The sequence below is a fragment of the Homalodisca vitripennis genome, chromosome 3 (assembly GCF_021130785.1).
Source record: "Homalodisca vitripennis isolate AUS2020 chromosome 3, UT_GWSS_2.1, whole genome shotgun sequence".
Taxonomy (NCBI): Eukaryota; Metazoa; Arthropoda; class Insecta; order Hemiptera; family Cicadellidae; genus Homalodisca; species Homalodisca vitripennis.
In genome coordinates this window covers 27,313,783-27,336,551 of record NC_060209.1, presented here as the reverse complement: position 1 = coordinate 27,336,551, position 22,769 = coordinate 27,313,783, and the positions used below count along the sequence as shown (strand labels likewise).

The 22,769-nt window shown below is 35.3% G+C and overlaps 1 protein-coding gene across 3 annotated transcripts in view; it reads right to left on the bottom strand.

Moving 5' to 3' along the window:
- Positions 1-22,769, bottom strand: part of LOC124356712 (protein FAM13A) — a 107,779-nt gene that overhangs the window by 70,929 nt on the left and 14,081 nt on the right. For 2 of the 3 annotated variants that reach the window (XM_046807884.1, XM_046807886.1), the window contains exon 1: positions 13,949-14,084. The exons of the other annotated variant lie outside the window; for it this stretch is intronic. The gene's annotated coding sequence lies outside the window, so the exon portion shown is untranslated. Of the gene's footprint in view, positions 1-13,948; positions 14,085-22,769 lie in introns of those variants that run through there. 3 annotated transcript variants of the gene reach the window in all.

Sequence of the window (22,769 nt, the reverse complement as noted above, 5' to 3'; positions counted from 1 at the left end):
TTTTAATATATTGTGTACAGGAATAATCTGAACATGTTTTATGCCTATAATTCATAATAACTTCATAATATATGTGTGATTGTAGGATGCAAACTTAACTATTGCACAACTATAGTAAATATTAATCAACACAGAGGTAATATGAGTACAATACAATTGAATAAGTCACGAATGGACAAATGAAGAAAAACTAATTCCTCAATTTATAAACGAGACATTCTTAACTTTCTGGTGATAAGGCAGTGATAATTAGGACAGTTGACATATAATGACGCATTTATGTGCTTCATTAACGCACCAAGAAATGTCAAGCGTTGCTCAACAGTAACACATGATCCACACATTCGGAGAGTTTGGCGTTTTATTCTCAAAACGAACACGGACAAGAGAGGTATACTCAAAATATTATTAAGAGAGAAAGATAGTTAAGGGGGCAAATACGACTATCGGCAGTTAACAATACAGATACTCAAACAAAATATTCTTCTATTCGGTTAAATTTCAAAATTTTGAGGATGAATCATATCCCATATCTCTACTCAGGCCAGTACTTAGACAGTTTTTTTGGACAATTTTACCGGGGCCCGAGCGTGCCAAACGTCTATTTGAAGGGACCGCCTATTTGGTGGCGGGACCATCGAGGTACATTAGAATCTATTTACGTAAAATCCATTCTAGTTGCTGTGATTATACTAGAAATAGTCATAGAATGATGTTAGTAAAAGTAGTTGTCAATTTATTTTTCAAAACAGCGTGTTTCCATTTAGCTAAAGAAAAAAACATCAGAAGCTGTCTTCGCCAGTCTTTGCATTCGCCAAAAACTAAAGAAATGAGTTTTTGTTAGAAATGCTTAGCTAATTAAAAGTCAGTAAGTACTTAGTTATTACTTAACATTCGTAACATTACTTACTAATAAATAATTTTTATAATCACTGTTACAATATTTTATCTTGTATTTTACGTTTCCAATAAGGTAGATTTATTTCCCGTTTAAAGCTATTAAAAGTTACACTGAGATCCAAAATTACGTCAGAACTGCTTCCGTATTAATCCTTGCAATAATTATAATTTTGGCGTAAAAATAAAGCAAAATAATAAACTTATTGGTGTTCATACTAAAGCTTCTCAAAGAAACAATTTTACAACCATGAAAACCCTGTGAAACCGATGGAGTGTGCGTTGAATGCCATAAGACGCTATGCCTACCGCGGGCTCAGTCGCCTATCAGTGGTGGGGGGAACAACCGAGCAGGCAGACCGTTTTACAATACACGCAGCACCTTATCCAGTTCTGCTATACATCGATGGGGCCAGGCCGAATGTCTTCCGGGACCCGCCAAAGCTGAGTACGTCCCTGTCGCTACTCCATGGGTAGTTATTCCACGTGAATTTCTCTTCCCCCTCCCCCCAGTCACTCATACTACAAAACATAACCAATATCACACAGTCATAGCTGCAACGTGGATATCAGTGTTTCTTAATTATTACACCACTTTTCCGCTACTTGACAACTAGGCTACAATAATGTTTAACCCATACGACAGGTCACAATTAATACGCTGATACTGCCTCGAGTGCGTATTGACGTCACGGGAACGCCTGTCACACTTGACTGATAAGCTGTTATCTGAGCTTGGACGTAACCGAAACACGTTTTATTTAATTTACTTGTTGAATATTTATCAGCAACAAGCTAATTAAGAGATAGCGTACCGTTAAATAGTTGTACTATTCCAAACAGCTCTTTCAACAATCGGGAAATTTCAGAGCAATTTTAAAACATTTTTTACAGTCCAGGTCATTAAATTATTCTAAAAATCTAAATAAGCACATTCATTTGAAACCTTTAACTGCTTTGCCTCTTGAAAATCTAGTAACGATAATATACTGCCTGTACTGAAGTACATAAACCTGATGGATCACAATTAATTACTATTCCGTTAGTAAAAAGTGAATGATTGTCATGAATACGCAACTGTTTGACTTCGCACTGCTTAAAATGTTACCTAAATTTGTAGCAACTAACGAATAAATAAAACAAAACCTATATCGTTAGTCCAACAATTACTTCTAGAATGAAGAAACAATACTGCTGTAAACAATGAAGATTACAAATATGTACAATCCGTAGGTAAGAGTCACATTCTCTCGTTACAAAGGACCAAAAATGTCGTTTACATATTTTTTAAAGTCATTTTCATTTAAACGTTTTAACACACTATGAATATCGCTTGCATTGATTCACGTATGGTTAAAATGAAAAACCAGATGCTCACACATCTCTAAATTCTTTAATGTTCCACAATTTGTGCAAGGTATGTAATCTTTTGTTCGGAATATTTATTTCTTCCTTTTTAAACTCCTTCTCAGAACAAACTTGGTTGTCCCATTGGAGCAGCACGAGTACTACATCAATCTCAACTCACAGAAACATTTTAACTCACTGGTGGAAGCCAGAACTACTGGGAGAAGGCTAGCTGCTGAATTAACTTGGAAAAAGACTGAAAGTGCAGTCATTGAAGCGAAAAATACGGTCTTACCTCCGAATTTTTTTTACTGTGAACCGATTTGCATGAAATTTTGGAATTAGGCTCATCTTTACCCTTATACTTAAAAAGTGAAAATGATCTGAACTCCGCCTATTATTTTTAAGGGGTGTAAACAACCCCCTTAATGGAAAAATCGACATTGAGCCATTTTATCGCTAGAAAACATGTTTAATAGTAAGTGGTGAAATTTTAAAGTGTTTTATAACACAATTACCTCATATTAAAATCATTTTCAACCCCTTGAACATCTTTACAACCCTTGCAAACAACCCCTAAATTGAAAAAATCGCAAAAAAAAAAATACTTTGGTATGATATAAAAAGATGTAAGTATAGAGTTAGTAATATTTTATATTTTCTATAATAATTATCAAAATTTTTTAACCCCCTTTCAACCCTTGAAAACTACCCCTTGATAAAAAAATTGTTTAAATATTTTTTTTTTATAAAATGAAAAGGATTTTAAATATTATTCCACACTCTCGAAAATGATTATCATATTCTTAAGCTTTTCTACCCTTAAAACTACTACCCTAAATTAAAACAGTAAATGTATATGATTACATATTATTTAAAAATAATTTAATTTAGAGTAAAAATTGCCATTTATTGGATAAAATATTTACGAATTATACAAAATTCATTCACATGTGTTTATATTATACATATAAGAAAGTTGGTATGTATTCATGCCTACGTTTCCAAAATATATGAGCCATATTATGTATATATATATATATATATACACATTTACAATAGTTTTGGGTCTCTATTATACTGCGTACGTACTTTCACATTGTTTCCAAATATTCACACTCCGAAATTTTCAATTACTAAGTAGAAAAAAATATGATAAGTTTTTTGACCATAACTCCTTCAATTTTCATGCTATCACAATTTATAAAAAACCATTTGTAAAGGTAATTAAGAGAGCTACAACATCCTTCATTGCAATATATAGTAAAAAAACCTTTTTCTTCAAACGGTGAAGGGTTTAAAGGGCTTAAGAGAGGCTGTGATTGCGCTGCCACGCGCTCTTTAAACAATCATATTTTCCGTCAATTTTTGTTTTACAGAAAAATAAAAAATCCAAATTGTTTGTCAGAAATATACCTACATTTTTTATACCTACACTTTTATTCGTATATGTCGTCATTTTTTAGATATTATGAAAAAAGGTGGTTTTTTAAAAATTTGAAATTTTTTTAATCGTGACTTTTTTTGAAAAATATGTGTCCTGAAGCAGCCAAACTGATACAATCTATTAAACTCTTCATAATAAAGTTGATTCTAGGCGGAATACGATTAATTTTAATTTTGGTGGAAATGGCACTTATGAAACCCATTGATTTAAAAGAAAAAACATTAGATGCTCCTCTTATTTGCAATACAGCTCACTTATTTTACGTGCAAAAGACTTTTAATAGTGCTCATTTTAAAGCTTATTTCAAGCACTATAAAACTCTTTTTTATTAGAATGCCTAAATATGCATCTGCTCGCCGCTAGATGGCATTTACCACATCGATTAAATTTCAGACAAAATAAAAAACGGCTTTGATTTTTAATATCTAGCTTAATATTGCACTTAGAATACTTTATAAAAAATAAAATTGTTCATTGTTTTACCTGCTACAATTGTGTTCTTTATAATATTTTCGATAAAACGTATATTTTTTGGAGATATTTGCAAAAAACCGATGAAAAACGTGAACAATTGCGAATTTTCAAGTATTTGATTTTTCGAAAAACGTTATAGATTATTTTTTGATTAAAATTAAGGCCTTCTATCGATATCCGAGGTTATTTTGAAAAAAATAAATTCACTCCCGAGAAGGGGGTGGCAACCACCCCCAGGGTGGTTGCGGAGTTCAAATCATTTCACTTTTGAAGTTAAGGGTAAGATGAACCTAATTTCCAAAATTTTATGCAATTCGGTTCACAGTTTAAAAAAATTCGGACCAACAATGCTTCAATGACTGCACTATGAGGCAAGACACGCCAGGTGAGAATAGCAGTTCACAATAACAGCTGTTCGTTTACTCCAAACAAAATGATCGCATGCAGGACTGTGTAGGCTACATAAAAATGACACGAGACAAGTGCATTTGCTTTTTTTGGTTTTCAACCTCGTCCTACATATGCAGAGACACCTACACAAGATTACTAATCAGAGACACTTTGCGAACAGTCTGGCGAGATCTACCGACGGCTAACTCGAGTTCTCCTTTCTACTTCTTAATATCTGCAGGAGCAGCAGGTATTGTATGCGTCGTCGTCGTACGAATTCAGTGTTTCCCAGAGTTTTAAAATTTGCACATCTTGAACATGTAAGTACAGAAATTGACGTTGCAGGTAGGGAACCGGATCGGGGTGTAAATTCATCTTTTCATATCCCTATTCCACACCACATTTTGGTCTCTAAACAACAATCCAGAGGCATCTCCTCTTGCTGCCATCCTTCCTACCAGCGCTCCTAGTCGTTTACTTGGATTTCAGGACAGACGAGATCCCCATTTCTCCTGTAAACCAGTCTTCCCTCTACAGCGATAGGAACGTATATGGGATGACCTCAGACTAGGAATTAAATGTTTCGGATACTACTGGTGGTAGAGTACCCCTTCCTTTGCACTATCGATTCGTGTTTTTATCGTTCTTTCCGCGGTAAGTCAGCCCAAATCTCATCCAAGTTTAAGAGTGTGCTTGCTACAGATCCGCCGATGTTTCTCAATACTGCGTTATAAATACAAAACTCATCACAAATTCGTAAATGTTGCACTATACAGGGTGTCCCACGAGTAACGCGACAAACTTCCCATGTGGTTTCCTCTCGTCAAAATAACGAAAAAAGTTCATATAAACATATGTCCGGAAACGCTTTGTCAGCGAGCGATGTTTATATGAACTTTTCCTTCATTTTGATGAGAAGAAACCACCTGAGAAGTTTGTCGGGTTACTCGTGGACACCCTGTAGAAAATTAGATTCTAGTGTCACGATGATAATGAATTGCAAAAAAATACAAGGGTTCGTAATTTAAGTTCAGTAAAAATTTTCCCATTAAAATCTCTCTATATTGAATAAAAATTATAAAACCATTAGTTAACAGATAATCGTAGATTTAATAACGCTTTGGCAGTTAATCCACAAAAATCTAAGGTTATGTAATGAAAAATTTACGGATTTCAGACAGGTTCTTATTAAAAACGCAAATTTAAATGTTAGCTCCATATTTAGAGCGGAGCATCAGATGCGGCCAGTGATTAATCCTTGCCATTGATATACTCTGAGCTTTTCATACTCTTTAAGAAACACAATTTTCTCAGAGAGGAGGCTCATTCATTAATGCATCAAGACAAATTTAAAACAGAAATTTCAATCAGACATGGTGACTGTTCGAGGCGGTTTAATAACGAAACTTAGTCAACAGCGGAGATCAATACTTTACAGCAAGATTTATCTATACAAAGTTAATCTATACCATTTGACTATGCAAGGAACTCATGTTTCCAACAAATAAGAGGAATACCGAATGACGATACCTCATAAAAAAATTATGGTTGCCTGTAAAGTCGGTTTTACGGGCGAAAATTTTACGTGACAACGTCTTTTTCTCGGTAGAATATTTATTGATATGAATATTATTAAATTGCACAATAGGAACAAGGAATTGAATGAAAATAAGAATTGCACAAATTTTAACTATAGAAATATATTTTGTTTACTAAAACATTGTACATAATTTGAAATTAATTAAAATTTGTTATTGTAAATGGTAAAGTTGAATAAAACATTTACTAAAATTGGAATTTGAAATTCTTGCTAAACACAGTTAAATTCTAACTCCGCGCGTGGTGATTGGTCGGTTTAGTTCGTTTGTTTGGTCGCACTGTTATGACAGGTTAGAGGTTATAATTTGTTATTTTAAATGTTTGACTAGCAATACGCGCTGTTTCTTCTCAATCGACTGAATTACGATTGATTGCAGAGTGATTTAAACTAATAATTTACTTAACACTATCAACATTTGTCAATAGTATGACATAACCTATAAACTCAGTTTCTCAACTTTTGTGTCAATCTAACAATTAATCAATCAATCATAGTTTACGATAATGAAATATCAGTGTACAATTATTTACCTTTATTGTTGTAGTTGTTGTAAATGACGAATCTAAGCACTCCACATTTTCACGAATAAACATAGTTATCTGCTTTATCCCGTGCGGCGGACCCACAGTTATCTGCTTTATCCCGTGCGGATCCCGTGCGGCGGACCCACTGGACGGGCATCGTAACGTTACCGGGCGTTACACTTTTTCATGAGTGACTCCGAGCCGCAACCTAATTTAAGACGTTGTCACGTCAAAATCAAAAACATTTTATCCCGTTTTTACGCAACATTGTATAAGGAAATATGTCGATTTCTGACAACCATAAAAAGAAACATATAGCCTAATCGAGGAAGAATGATCGAAGGCAATCGCAGAGGAAATCAGTGTAAAAGTGTTATTAAGTGAAAATTGACTTCGTGGTGTAATTCCAAGTCAGCCGCAAGGCATTTAAATGATAATAAAATATATCAATACAAAGTTTTGAGGACTCTTTTTACCACAGCTGATTTTCAACATACGGTAGGGAAGTTATATTTTCATGCTGCAGCCAAAGTTATTTTAGATACAAACAACCACAGAAGTCGATTGTTTTAGTCACGGAGACGGATGTTCCGGGATCCGCAAAATAAAACTATAGAGTAGAAGAGTATTATGCTCGTGTTTTCCTTCCCCGACCCGACATACTGTACCCAGACAACTGTCACACTCGACCTCTTCCATCACGAACAGTTTTCTCACGATATATGAGCGCTCAACTCTGTATTCAAATATATTTCCTGGCGCTCAAAATTTAGTCAAAAATTCAAACTCCTCGGTGTACGCCCTTTTGAATTGCAATGACAACCCATTTGGTTTTCATGATTTCGTCAAATCAAAATACGGCGAGTTGTTGTTCGTTAGTTACATATTTCGGAGACGATCTTCCTTCATCACGGTACAGTGCGAAAATAGTCCACCTAATACAATGCTTCTTTTTATAGCTAAAAGTGTTAAAGATACACAAAGAGCATAAAACAGATTTACAGTTCACACTGACATATCTAAAATTTAATGTGTTTTACACTGTAGTCTGTTGAATGATCTCCTAAGAAACAATGCTTCGTTTATTAGTTAAAAGCCTTGAACATAACACAAAGATTAAAACAACGTACAGTTCATGTTGAGTATCTAAAATGTGTTTTATACTGCAGTCTGGTGAATTATATCCTCAGAAACAATGCTTCGTTTAAAACAGACGATTAAAAACAGTTACAGTTCATGTTGACGTATCTAAAATGTGTTTTATACTGTAGTCCTGGTGAATTATAACCTCAGTATTAGTTAAAAGCCTTGAACATAACACAAAGATTAAAACAGACGTACAGTTCATGTTGACGTATCTAAAATGTGTTTTATACTGTATCTGGTGAATTATATCCTCAGAAACAATGCTTCCTTTATTAGTTAAAAGCCTTGAAACATAACACAAAGATTAAAACAGACGTTACAGTTCATGTTGACGTATCTAAAATGTGTTTTATACTGTAGTCTGGTGAATGTATATCCTCAGAAACAATGTTTCTTTTATTAGTTAAAAGCCTTGAACATAACACAAAGATTAAAACAGACGTACAGTTCATGTTGACGTATCTAAAATGTGTTTTACACTGTAGTCTGGTGAATTATATCCTCAGAAAACAATGCTTCTTTTATTTAGTTAAAAGCCTCAAACATAACACAAAGATTAAAACAGACGTACAGTTCATGTTGACGTATCTAAAATGTATTTTACACTGTAGTCTGGTGAATTATATCCTCAGAAACAATGTTTCTTCGTTATTAGTTAAAAGCCTTGAACATAACACAAAAGATTAAAACAGACGTACAGTTCCTGTTGATGACGTATCTAAAATGTGTTTTATACTGTAGTCTGGTGAATTATATCCTCAGAAACAATGCTTCGTTTATTAGTTAAAAGCCTTGAACATAACACAAAGATTAAAACAGACGTACAGTTCCTGTTGACGTATCTAAAATGTGTTTTATACTGTAGTCTGGTGAATTATATCCTCAGAAACAATGTTCGTTTTATTAGTTAAAAGCCTTGAACATAACACAAAGATTTAAAACAGACGGACAGTTCATGTTGACGTATCTAAAATGTGTTTTTACACTGTAGTCTGGTGAATTATATCCTCAGAAATAATGCTTCGTTTATTAGTTAAAAGCCTTGAACATAACACAAAGATTAAAACAGACGTACAGTTCATGTTGACGTATCTAAAATGTGTTTTATACTGTAGTCTGGTGAATTATATCCTCATAAACAATGCTTCTTTTATTAGTTAAAAGCCGTTGAACATAACACAAAGATTAAAACAGACGTACAGTTTCATGTCGACGTATCTAAAATGTGTTTTATACTGTAGTCTGGTGAATTATATCCTCAAAAACAATACTTCGTTTATTAGTTAAAAGCCTTGAACATAACACAAAGATTAAAACAGACGTACAGTTCATGTTGACGTATCTAAAATGTGTTTTATACTGTAGTCTGGTGAATTATCTCCTAAGAAACAATGCTTCCTGTTTATTAGTTAAAAGCCTTGAACATAACACAAAGATTAAAACAGACGGACAGTTCCTGTTGACGTATCTAAAATGTGTTTTATACTGTAGTCTGGTGAATTATATCCTCAGAAACAATGCTTCGTTTATTAGTTAAAAGCCTTGAACATAACACAAAGATTAAAACAGACGTACAGTTCATGTTGACGTATCTAAAAATGTGTTTTTATACTGTAGTCTGGTGAATTATATCCTCAAAAACAATGCTTTCGTTTATTAGTTAAAAGCCTTGAACATAACACAAAGATTAAAACAGACGTACAGTTCATGTTGACGTATCTAAAAATGTTGTTTTATACTGTAGTCTGGTGAATTATATCCTCAGAAACAATGCTTCGTTTTATTAGTTAAAAGCCTTGAACATAACACAAAGATTAAAACAGACGTACAGTTCATGTTGACGTATCTAAAATGTGTTTTTATACTGTAGTCTCTGGTGAATTATATCCTCAGAAACAATGCTTTCGTTTATTAGTTTAAAAGCCTTGAACATAACACAAAGATTAAAACAGACGTACAGTTCATGTTGACGTATCTAAAATGTGTTTTTACACTGTAGTCTGGTGAATTATATCCTCAGAAACAATGCTTCGTTTATTAGTTAAAAGCCTTGAACATAACACAAAGATTAAAACAGACGTACAGTTCATGTTGTATCTAAAATGTGTTTTATACTGTAGTCTGGTGAATTTATATCCTCATAAACAATACTTCGTTTATTAGTTAAAAGCCTTAAACATAACACAAAGATTAAAACAGACGTACAGTTCATGTTGACGTATCTAAAATGTGTTTTATACTGTAGTCTGGTGAATTATATCCTCAAAAACAATACTTCGTTTATTAGTTAAAAGCCTTGAACATAACACAAAGATTAAAACAGACGTACAGTTCATGTTGACGTATCTAAAAATGTGTTTTACACTGTAGTCTGGTGAATTATATCCTCAGAAACAATGCTTCTTTATTAGTTAAAAGCCTTGAACATAACACAAAGATTAAAACAGACGTACAGTTTCATGTTCGACGTATCTAAAATGTGTTTTATACTGTAGTCTGGTGAATTATATCCTCAAAAACAATGCTTCGTTTATTAGTTAAAAGCCTTGAACATAACACAAAGATTTAAAACAGACGTACAGTTCATGTTGACGTATCTAAAATGTTTTTTATACTGTAGTCTGGTGAATTATATCTCCTAAGAAACAATGCTTCCTGTTTATTAGTTAAAAGCCTTAAACATAACACAAAGATTAAAACAGACGTACAGTTCATGTTGACGTATCTAAAATGTGTTTTATACTGTAGTCTGGTGAATTATATCCTCAGAAACAATGCTTCGTTTATTAGTTAAAAGCCTTAAACATAACACAAAGCATAAAACACGTTTACAGTTCACATTGACGTATCTAAAATGTATGTTATACTGTTAGTCTAATAATTGTGATTCTCCTCAAAAGCATATATTATAACAAATAAACCTAATTGATAAGCAAAATGCGGACATCGAAATTTGTACTGGTCGGTAATCCTGAACAACTTTAGTCTTGATAGAAATTTCAAACAATTGAGGAGCGTTTTTACTTTTTACAATAATTCTTACAGAATGTCACACGATTTAAGAAAACACTCAGTCGTCACTGAGAAATAATAAATGAGCACGATAAGAAGTAGTACCCCGTACAATACAAACTAATGGCTATTATTATTCATGGCGTTCATTATGAAGCAAGTGATTGTTCAAGTGTGATTATTCAATGTTTGCCCTTGAGATACGCACTCACCTGGCCGATATTTAGGCGAGTCAGTCATGCAAACCATTAATTGTATCTATGCAAAACTTTACGGCTACTTAATTATTTAGTTCTATTTGTGGTGCGTTACTGTAAAACCTATTTTTGAACATTTCGTATCGAAATACATCATGTGAAGCATATAAATGTGAAACAGAAGTGTAAAGCTAATTGTAGGCTATATTATATTGCCCAATTGATTTTTAAATTACACTAAAGCGTTTCAATGCATAATAGATTTACAATGTTCACTGTTTGTGTCAGTAATTTAGTAGAAAATAAATTATCATTATTCAATTGATAGAAAAAAATAATCGCAGCATACATATGATGTTACTCTTAACGTTTAGTGAGCGATTTTCCAATCTAAAATGAGTGATTTAAATTTATTCAACAATAAAATATACTCGTGTCATATATTTTTCGACTGATTTACATTTTAAGTCTTATATTACGAAGTGTAGTACTTAATGTAGACTATTATTTTTTATTTGAAATGTTCCTTCAATTAAGAGACAGTTTGTTACATATGGACAAATTGATTTATGGGTCAACTGTAAAAACTGCTAATTTTTAATGCTATTAGACTAAAATTCTAGTCATGACTTAAACGATCCATGTTATACAGGGTGTAAAAAAGTCCCATACGGGCTTGATAATTCCCCAACGATTACATATAAAGCAATAAAACTTGGTACATCATTACTACACCTATAAATCTACTTTTTTAAGTAAATACCATTTTTTGTCATGTCAAGGGGATGGCCCGCAAGGAGTCAGAAGGAAATCTTAAATGCGAGCATAGGTCGAGTAGTACATCAAATTAAAGGTCTTTATTGGTAGAGTACAATGCCACAAATCCGACCTCAAAGGGTTCACTCTTCAAACAACTACGCTGGTTTAAAGTTTGAAACATTTACAACGAAGGTTCTGTTCTAGGTGGCTTAATACTCTTGTTTTAGCTTTAGTTGTGAAGGCTAAACTTAGTCAATGAATACTGGACTTAAAAACAGATTTTCAGGTAGTTTTAATAGTGACTATTCGGATCTATAGGAGGACGGTCAACAAGAAGCTGGGCAAAAGAATTTAACGTAAGCATAGCCTAAGCAGTACATCATTATAAAGGGGTTGTTTATCATATATGAATGCTAAAGGCAAACACCTAGTATCAGTTATTATAATAGAAAGTTCTTATTTTGAGGTTGGACTTTACTTGATGTACATCGTACATTACACTTTAAAGCGATGAAACTCCAATCGAGGTAACTCCATAAGACATATATTGTCAGATTACGTTTAGAAAAATGCTTAATATTGGCGCTGTTCCTAATATTTGTCAATCAATGAGCCAGAGGTAACAGATTAATTGAGTATTTTCGAGATAAACTCTGTCGTCTGTATTGTGTACTAGACTGATTTAAAAGGTATGGAATGAAATTGAATTACTAATAATTATTAATATATCTGAATCTTATTTATGGTCTCGCCAGTGCAGACTATGTGACAACGTACTGCCAACGTATGGTTCAGTAGAAACTGATTTTGGCAACACAATCCAGTTTCCAATTCCATCCCAAACCAAGCGGTTCTTTAGTAGTTCCGCCACCAAATGATTAAGAGGTATGATTAATACGTCCTGCGTAAGTTACACGGTCTGGAGGATATGTCGACTCTGTATGGTCCCCGACCCAGGTACGCACAAGACGAAAATGATGCGCAATTTCCATCACAATGTCCTGCGGAGTGCGGAGCCTGCGCGCTGAACCTCTCAAGGACACAGGATCTGGGTCATCGAGTCAGCGAGGAGTTCACGCAGCTTCCCTTGCGCGCCCTTCGAGAAACCGATAATGCGTGCTGGGGCGCCCTTTGTCTTGTCCTCACGTCACAAATAAATTACTAATTTACTATTTGTAAATTATAATTTTATTCGTTTCGAAAAGCAGTTAATTGAAAAAAGGAATAAATTACCGAAATATACAAATTACGAATTAAACAACTTTTATTGAATTTTTAAATAGGTCTGTTGCTGACAAAACTGGCCTACGTGACTACAAGTAATAGAGTACGCGCGGATCAGGAACCTCCTCTAAGATCGATCAGTGCTCGTCAAACCCATCAGTCCACTAGACACTTACACCACTTCTTTCGTAACGCTACAAGAATGTTACAACAAGTGTTCAGTGGACAATTTTCATGAAATATTGTTAGCCATTAGCTTATACATTATCTTAAATCGTGTCGTTGTATGGAATAATACTCTAATAATATTTTAAGTAAATAATAATTTATAACGTAATTGGTTCCTTAATAATTAACGAAAACGTTAAAAATATATATAAGACTATAAAAAAGTCTGTAATTACTACACTGCTACACAAAATAGTGGGTTTCCTTTTAAACACTATTGGATGCAATTAAACAGAGTTTGCGATTTTATAATTACAATTATGCGGCATCATTTGATAAATATTTTATTGAAGATAATTTGTGTTGCCCAGTAAAATCCCAGTAGACTAGGTACTGTGTTCTGAACTCAGGTGACATAATTATTTCGCAACATGATGAAAATTACTGTTTCCAACAAATTTCCGCAATCATAACAACTATACAAATTTAACAATAAATGACCCAATAGGTCACAAAAACTAATTGGAAGACTGTATACGTAGTAAAACGTGGTCAGTACACGACCCACCGAGGACCTACAAGTAACACTCAAACGACAGAGGGGGTGGTCAAGGGTCCATGACAACAAGGGGGCGTCGGAGCGGCGATAATTCACGGCCACCCCGCAGCGACGAGGACATTCTGACAGACGTGCCTCGGGATCACAGTGGACTGACTACAAGATACAGACTTCGTGCCGTACAGCACGGTGTGAGTGACCTACCTATTGTTCCAGACGACGATCTGTTACTCCATAGCACACTTGACAGCTACATCCACACGGACAGTGGTAGACTGAATCAATACGCGAGTGGGACCGCCGCGCCGCGCCGCGAACAGAGCCAGTGCGCAAGCCGATCCCCGCCCGCCAGCCTGTTGGTGTTTGTACACAGCACCCACGCACCGCGTGCACCTCTACTACTTGGCAGAGTCCCCACACCTTCCATCATACATCATACAGATCTCTAGTCCACCACTTGAGTTCATCGAGTATAAACGGGTTGTCACGGCCCATCTTCTTTGATTATTGATTTAAATAATACACGCCGAAACTAATTTCGTACGCCTGAATAGGAAACTGGCTTTAAAATTATTCCACAAGCACTTCGGATTCCATTCAAATCATCCACGTACTAACAGCTTATTAAAGCGTTATGATAATGATCGAACACAGTAGAACCAGTAGCCTAATGCCGGCCGCAGACGAAAGATAGTCGGTGACTAGACAACAAATAGTCGGTTACCACAGACAGATAGCCAGTGACCAGACGATAAATAGTCTCTAACGATAGACAGATAGTCGTTTACAAGACGACAAATAGTCGATTACCACAGACAGATAGCCGGTGACCAGACGATAAATAGTCTCTAACGATAGACAGATAGTCGTTTACAAGACGACAAATAGTCGATTACCACAGACAGATAGTCGGTAACCAGACGATAAACAGTCGATTACCACAGACAGATAATCGGTGAGCAGACGACAAATAGTCGATAAAAATAGACACATAGTCGATGAGCAGACGATAAATAGTCCATTACAACAGACAGATAATCGGTGAGCAAACGACAAATAGTCGATTACTACAGGCAGATGTCGGTGACCAGACGATAAACAGTCGATGGCCAGAGATAGACAGTCGGAGAAATAATTCGTCTCACAATATATTCGCTATCGAATTGTATAGTAACCCACACACTGCCAACAAAAATGATGGATCATGTTCCATTTCCCATCTGATTCGCCATCGACCTGATTGCCGGTGCAAGGAGAAATGCTCTTCGCGCAAATAAATACGGTACCGCATATGACCAACAATATTGGCTGAAAAAGCTTTCTATAACCAGATGAGTTTCATCACATTAGTATCTTCTCTCCGAGAGATAACTAACTTTCCCGTTAATTCCCTAGATCACTCAATTGACATGTCGTGCAAATTGAACTTGTCGGGATGAGACAGCTGGCCTTCATTATAGTGCAGTCATTGAAGCATTATTGCTCCGAATTTTTTTACTGTGAACCGAATGGGTTTCATAAGTACCATTTCCACCAAAATTAAAATTAATCGTATTCCGCCTAGAACTAACTTTATTATGAAGATTTTGATAGATTTTATCAGTTTGGCTGCTTCAGGACACATATTTTTCAAAAAAGTTACGATTAAAAAAATTTCAAATTTTTACAAATACCACCTTTTTTCCTAATATCTCAAAAATGACGACAGATACGTATAAAAGTGTATATATAAAAAATTTAGGTTTTTTTCTGACAAAATATTTGGTTTTTTGCTTTTTTTGTCAAACAAAAATTGACGGAGATATGATTGTTTAAAGAGCGCGTGGCAGCGTAATCACAGCCTCTCTTAAGCCCTTTAACCATTCACTGTTTGAGAAAAAGGTTTTTTACTATATATTGCAATGAAGCATGTTGTAGCTCTCTCAATTACCTTTACAATGGTTTTTTATAAATTGTGATAGCATGAAAATTGAAGGAGTTATGGTCCAAAAACTTATAATATTTTTTTCTACTTAGTAACTGAAAATTTCGGAGTGTGAATATTTGGAGCAATGTGAAAGTACGCAGTATAATAGAGACCCAAAACTATTGTAATGTGTATATATATATATATATATATATATATATATATATATATATATACATAATATGGCTCATATATTTTGGAAACGTAGGCATGAATACATACAAACGTTCTTATATGTACCTATATATAACACATTTGAGTGAATTTTATATAATTTGTAAATATTTTATTCAATAAATGGCAATTTTTTACTCTAAATTAAATTATTTTTAAATATGTAATCAGGGGTAGTTTTAATTTAGGGGTAGTTTTAAGGGTAGAAAAGCTTAAGAATATGATAATCATTTTCGAGAGTGTGGAATAATATTTAAATCCTTTTCATTTTATTAAAAAAAATGTTTAACAATTTTTTATCAAGGGGTAGTTTTCAAGGGTTGAAAGGGGGTTTAAAAATTTGATAATTATTATAGAGAATATAAAATATTACTTACTGTATACTTACATCTTTTTATGTCATACCAAAGTATTTTTTGTGTTTTTTTCAATTTAGGGGTTGTTTGCAAGGGTTGTAAGATTTTCAAGGGGTTGGAAATTATTTTAATATGAGTTAATTGTGTTAGAAAACACTTTACCATTTCACCACTTACTATTAGACATGTTTTCTAGCGATAAAATGGGTCAATGTCAATTTTTCCATTAAGGGGTTGTTTACACCCCTTAAAAATAATAGGCGGAGTTCAGATCATTTTCACTTTTGAAGTTAAGGGTAAGATGAGCCAAATTCCAAAATTTCATGCAAATCGGTTCACAGTAAAAAAATTCGGAGGTAAGACCGTATTTTTCGCTTCAATGACTGCACTATTATGAATGGAACTGACCTTTCACACTTCACCGACTGACCAGATTTTTATGTGTTAGGATAAAGCACTTCTCATTTAAACAATTGTCCAGAGCACGACTGCCACGGTCAGGCGTGACATAGCGCATCGCCAATGTGACCATCCTAGGTTGTAAAATTGCTTCTAGGATCTACAGTACTATCTAGTACTGTATTTAGTCGAAAATAGGTGGGGCCATAGAACTTCCGCTGACATGCAATTTCCATACAATACAGCTTTTGTAAAGAGGCAATGTAATGCTACCGGCTCGGTATCTCATACAATGCAAAAAACCGTAACCTAACACAATCGGTATGCCACGATACAGGGCGTATCCAAGGGTATCTGAATCGTCCCTCGAAATATTCAATAGTTTAGATATAATAATAATCAATATATATTATAATTTAGTTGTTAATTATGTAGTGTGTGCTTATCTTGGTCAAATGTAAGTATCATATACTACCCTAACGTATATTAAATTAAATAATGACTCAGGAGGTATTAATTAAATTCCCAGCCATCACATAAGGTTTCGTGTGAAACCAGCGCATGAACATATTCAGCGGCCAGTTACGTTACTGATTAAATATTTAGCACCCCACGAGAAAACTGGATAATCTACATACACTCGAGCCATCAACTCAAACCTACTGTATTATCAAAATGCCAAGGATCCTCGAGAGTTATCTCTCACTTACATTCAAAATAAATCTGGAATGGTCTTATATGTCACTTAAAAGATTTCAAAGCACTGCGTTCCAATAGAAACTAGTCCTCTGATAGTGTTCTTGGCGAGACAAATAAAGAACATTTCTATTATGTTAAGATTCTTTTACGGAAGAAGACTTCGGCACGATTATGTTAAAAGATGAGTACTTGCTAGAAATTCATGAAATGCTGGTTTCACGATTAAATGGAGATTTGACGAGTGTAGCAAAGAAGACTATATATAATCTTTTATCGATGTGGAAAATTCTAAAGCACCATGAGCACTCATAGCATTCCGCATTATGAGTATCTGAGGAAGGCAAATACTGGACTAGACCTTCAAAAAACTCTAGGATTCATTCCATGGAGGTGGGCAACACCGATGCTGCATTACCTATATTATGCCTTTTGGTTTCAGTGCCCTTTGCAAAAACAATGGTCCAAGCTTCCGAACATAGTACACTGAGAGTTAGCTAATAGCTAATTCGACCTCTGTTCTTCATTCCTCAACTTCTGCTGGAGCGAAGGTTCAGTTGGGGTCGTCGTACCACGAGTCCCCATAAGCACCCAATAGTCCTGAACTTCATATTGGGCTGGCAAGCCCGGAAATATCCTTGACAAGGCCATTTATTGTTATACTCAACAATATACTATGTACAATACAACATGTTTCGTTCATGTTGGAGAACCATTTTATACATTAGTACACGATGATGTTGATTTAAGATAAGAAATAATAAGAACAAAAGAATATAAATGAGCTTTGCTGCAAGAATTTATTGAACCACGAAGAGGCTTTTCACTGAGGATAAAGTAAACCGATGTGGTTTGTAAAATAGGTGATGCTCAGTTGGTAAATGGAAATAAAGTATTTGTGACCTTGCGGCGGCTTAGGGAAAACACAACTAGAAATCTCCGAATGACCATACAAATTTAAATAAATGCCTGCCTGAACTGCAGGGGCTGCTGGTTAGAAAGTCGGCTGAGTTTTGGATATTTGTGGGTATCAAAGGTCATTCCCGTCACATTTCTTCATCTATTTCATAGGATAATATAGGAATTATTTCCTAACTACAGGTAAGAATAATATCAGTTATTTTTGTTTGTTTGTTGGTGATAATGTAAAAAGAAAAACAATCAAATACCTAAATAACAAATGAAGCATACACATGTCCCCAGTATCTATCGGGGAGATTTCACTCAAGGGATTTATTCCTTGCTGTAGTTATGGGCAGTTGTGAACACTGCGGACAAGTCGTGTTTGCAGCATCGAATGGGTTAGAGAAATATGTGAAAGAAAAGGCCATTATTATACCGATTTATAGCGTAACCCCGGATTACAACACACAAAATCAGTTAAAAATCGTAGCAAGTAGTTCACAATGTTTTTGGCAAATTACAACTTTCTTTTAATAGCTGAAAACATCGTTTCAAATTCCCTTGTGAACACGGTTTAAAAAGAACAATCTCTGAAAGCCATTAGTAATGCAATCTCCCCATACCTCTATCCGACGGTGAATATACCTATATAAGTGAATATACTGGTTTTTGCCCCATACCTATCTTCTGCAAGTTTTACTACACTACACAGTGTACATTGTTACTTATAGGGGATAGTATCGGTTCTGGAAGCCAGAGGAAATAATAAGTGTCAGGAAATGACGTGTGTCGGGTGTTACATGAGCGCGTGCCCCACACAGCTGGTTTACTCCTCTCAGTTTTATCGATAAGTCGTCTTATAACTGATGCCTTCCTGCTTCAACTCCTAAATATCTACCGCACGCTTGTTTGCTACCTCCAATGCACACAAAAATGTGTCGGCGAATTGTTATTTTTCTTTTAATCTTCCGAACAGAAACGTAAAGTAGATAATACCACTTTCACTTTCTGTATTCTGTATACATTTTGCCTATGTATGGGGGGGTTTTTTTTTTTTTCCCTCTATACTTAAGATTTTTGGATAGGCTACCCAAAACAACAAGAAATATTCATTTAGAGTTTCATAACGGTAAACTCATCTCTTTAGATGAGACAATTAACATGTAACACAATATTGACAAATCTTTTTGTTCACAAGAAAAATTATAACCAATTTCAAAGAGTTAACCACATTAAAATTACTTTAAATTAATTACATCTAATTTTTCGGTTTATCCAGCGTTAAAAATTATGGACATCTTGAGATAGTTTGTCCTTACTGTGGAGAAACAGCCAATTTTAAACAAAAACAGAGTTTTCTGTGCAAGAAAAACCCGAAAATGTATATTAGTCATGATACAAGCCGCTTAAGAATTAGATTAAATATACGTATCTTTTCCAAATCAAGGTTCATCAAACTGTGTATTTTGCTAATATGATTGTATTAGCTAGGTCGGCCAAATGCAATTGACCGTTAGCTGATTCAGTTACAAATTTGAAATTCTTATTTTACATCTAGACTCCAGGCTGACTGGCGACAGTCTTCTTGCATGCTTACAGTATGAAAGTACATTTTAGACAGTTCCTTTAAAAAAATGTACGTAACACAACCGGTTTCACAGCGACGTCATAAATTTATGCACATATAAATTAATATAATATTGTAACATCTTTTCTCGGCTGACAGCATTAAGATAATCACTTGTTACTGTAAAACTGAACATCGCCTTGTAATGGTTTCGTCCATATGAAATGACTACAGAAGCCGGCCAATGGAGGTCACCCAGTCCGCATCAATTATTGATCCCTCACGGTCATTTCAACTTAGTAGTGCCGAGAGGCTGGGCCCCCAAGGGCTTTTCTTTCATCAGTCGGCCCTGTTAAACATGATGGATATATCAGTCTGTATGTGGCCTATTAGTAGACTCGTGTATATCCACTAAAGCCTATTTTCAACGTTCATTCTTACCTGGTTCCTTTCATGTTCATGCTGTTCGTATAAAATTTGATCGAACTTTCCAAATTTTTACTACTTGGACCGAACTTCGAATGTATTCGTGTACATGAAGGACCAAAGCGAGCATGGACTTTGAAGAGTTGCGTTTGGTTGCAGAGAAAGAGGTGATTGATGTACAGGAAGTTGTTCGCTTTCTAAATCAGCATCTTATTTAGAACGTTCATGGCCGTTCTCTTGATGCAATCAGGAGAGTTCGGTGTACGCTCGGAAAACTCTCATCGAGGTAACAGCTTTGGACTTGGAATAAGCTGCCATTCCTTCTCCCTCTGTCATAACCCGAAAAGACTTTCGGAATCCTTCCTTAGCCCAACCGACTGTAGACACCTCGCAAATGTCATATTCATCAATGTCGTTTCATTTTTGCAATCAGTTCGCCAGTAGGCTACACACATTTCTCATGTAATCTTATTAGTAATTTCTTAAATCGCGTTTGACGGAGTGAGGACTTACCGGATTCAGCTAGTTTTCTTGCTCTCCAAACCGTATTGTATCTTACCGGAACTTAATTCTCGTGCTAATCTCTCAAATACAAAATGTTGAAACCTTGGTATAATGCATGAGCCATTGGGTTTTACAAGAAAGACATGAACAGAGCTGCGCGAAATGTAGTGAGCAGAATCAAAAGGATTTATTATAAAACGTAAAGAGGCACATTAGGAACCATTTGCCAACTATCCTCCAGAAGATGGCTCAGTTCATCAGAGACGATTTGCCAATGGCGCTGTGTAGCAGATACAACGGTTATCGCAAGATAACGAGATCAAGCAACGTCCAGCGTGGCTGCTGCTTGGATGAGTAACCGCTGAGCAAGCCTATCTTTGCAAGCAGCCCGCCTGCCCGGCCATTGGTGGTAGTTCGGAAGCCACCTTAAGCCGTTGGCTTCTTAGCCCTAACTTCGTCTTATAAAATAAGACATCTTTACTTGACTTTACGATTTATCATTCATCTAGGATCCAGTGACATGTGATGAGGTTCTTGCCTTATAGCCCGCACCTTAATGGCGTCGTAACTAAATAGTTCAACTCAATTCTAGCACATATATCTAATTCATTCTTGAATAGAGTGCCTTTCCCAGCAATTTTTCATTGCTAAAAATTTAGATTATGTCCAGCTAACCGGATTACGACCCATCAACAGTGTTAGACATCTCTATAAAGGTCTTGGCTCAGCACCTTCAGGAAGTTAAGCGAGTCAATTCGAACCAGCGTTCTTTGATGATGGATGTTTGTCACATTACTAAGTTATATATTGTTAAAAACAGTGTCAAAGTAGCTTTCAGTTAACACAGCATTTACGATCTCGCAAACACAACAGAAAGCGTGGGCTATTCTGCTTTTACTGACAGTTGCAAAGTTAGGAGTGCCAAATGGATTTCGAGCTTCTGCAGATAGATAGTGACGGTGTGTGTCACCATGGTGTTATGCAGATAAATCCATTTTCAATTCTGTTTTTCTCTTGTCAATTTTATTTTCAGAGCCGTGGTGCGATATATGGACTGCGATACAGAGGCCCAACAAGACAATTCTTTGACTTTCGCTTGCGATCTTCTCTGGTTGGTAACAGCATATCATGAGTACAAGACCTTTGAATCGCAAACAATCATCTTCTAAGCAGTAGTTCTGTCAGGAAAACAGCTTAATTGTGGAGTTCGCACTAGTAATACAGATAAGGCCTGCTAGAACATATTTCTACTTTTTTTATTATTTAGGAGAGTATATGTGAATTTACAATTAGCTGATAAAGGGTTGTAAAGTCGCTTCCATTACTACCCTTTTACAATAATAATTATGATTGGTACGGATCTACTACTCTTTTTCAGAAGTCAGTTAAAGTTACGTCAGTTATTATTAACCCTTCGTGCTACGTGGAAGATCAGAGTAGAACACAATCATGACAACTAACCGAAGCTATCACTTCTTGATAGAGGTCACTCAATCGCGTGAGTCAATAATATACCCCCACGTCCTATCAAACTTGTATTGAAGGGATAAAGACTGCACGAAGCTATCACTTGTTGATAGAGGCCAGTCAATCACGTCAATAATTGACCCCCACATCCTATCAACTAGTATTGAAGGGATACGGCCTACATGAAGCCATCACTTGTTGTTAGAGGTCAGTATAGTCTCGTCAATTATTGACCCCTCGCCGCCACACATCCTGCTACACGGCTGGGGTGGCATGTGTTACCGTATCTAGAACCAGCCATTTCACACGCAACGTCCGAGAGATTGACAACATTCGTGCCATTACATTTTTCCGTTTTAGTCTTATTCACGAAATGGATTTGCCTCGTAAGTCTTCAAAAAATCACAGATTAACTTAAATTAATTGATTGGTTAATACTGTACCATTTCACAATTGTGAAGGAAACAGAATTTTTCCGGACATTTGTCATCGTTCAGTGAAACAAAAAAAATCAGTAACACTGCGTTTCGAGATCTGCAATCTGATCTCTTCTTCAGGTAAATAATT